We start from the raw sequence: 1,175 nt of genomic DNA on the forward strand, positions 1-1,175 counted from the left end.
AAGGGCTTCACAACTTATGCTAATCTGATCTCTTGTCTCTTGCTCGCTGAGCAGAACAATGAACTATTGATGAGAAACAGTGAATTGAGACCTCCTGGAACAAACCCATTACCTGAGGCACATGCGGCCGTAGAGGATAAGAAAGAGTCGAACCATGTCCAGAGTCATAACCAACACGGCCGTGGTCGTGGAAAATGGCATGGACGTGGTGGTCGAGGCCGAACCTCATTTGGTCGAGGCCAAAACTTGTTTGGTAGAGGCCGAAACTCGTTTGATCGAGGCCGAAACTAGTTTGGTCGAGGCCGAGGCAACTCGGATGGCCGTGGCCAAGGAAACTCTTATGGAGGCCGTGGTCATGGCCGAGGCCGTGGTACATCATTTAAACCACAAAACTCGACCAAATCAGTGTGTCATAGATGTGGTATGGATAATCATTGGGCTAAGACATGTAAGATTCCCAAACATCTCGTTGACCTCTACCAAGAGAGTTTGAAAGGGAAGAATCCTGAAGCTCATATGACTTATCAAGATGGTGAAGATGATTTCAATCATGAACAAGACGATCTCATGGAGTATTTTGTGTTCTTTGCTTTGTGTTTTCTATGTTTTTGATTGCTTTGAACTTGTTTTGAATATTAATGAATGAAAGTTTTTGATATAAAAGTCTCTAAAGTCTGATATAGGGCTCCGGCCAGGCTAATATCATGTTGCCTAAGGGTACGCATCTAGAGATATCTGATGCATTGTATTCACCCAGCTCTAAGAGAAGCCTATTGAGCTTTAAAGACATTCGAATGAATGGCTTTTATATTGAGACTAAGAGAGCAGGAAACAAAGAGTTCCTTCAGATCATAGAGATCGGCCAAGGCTATAAGAAAGTCCTAGAGTCTATACATGCGCTCTCTACTGGTCTTTTACTATGCTAAGGTTTGGAATGATAGAGACCAATACTGGGGAGTTCACGAAGTCTTAGAGTCTATACATGCGCTTTCTACTGGGCTTTTACTATGCTAAGGTCGGAATGTTAGAGACCAATGCTGGTGAGTTCACGTCCCAATCATTTAATGATTACTGTATGTCCATGGGAGTAAGTGTGGAACACTCTGTGGCACATGTACATACACAAAACGGCTTGGCCGAATCATTCATAAAATGAATCCAGCTAATAGCTAGAC

Source organism: Brassica oleracea, chromosome C2, assembly GCF_000695525.1.
Source record: "Brassica oleracea var. oleracea cultivar TO1000 chromosome C2, BOL, whole genome shotgun sequence".
NCBI lineage: Eukaryota > Viridiplantae > Streptophyta > Magnoliopsida > Brassicales > Brassicaceae > Brassica > Brassica oleracea.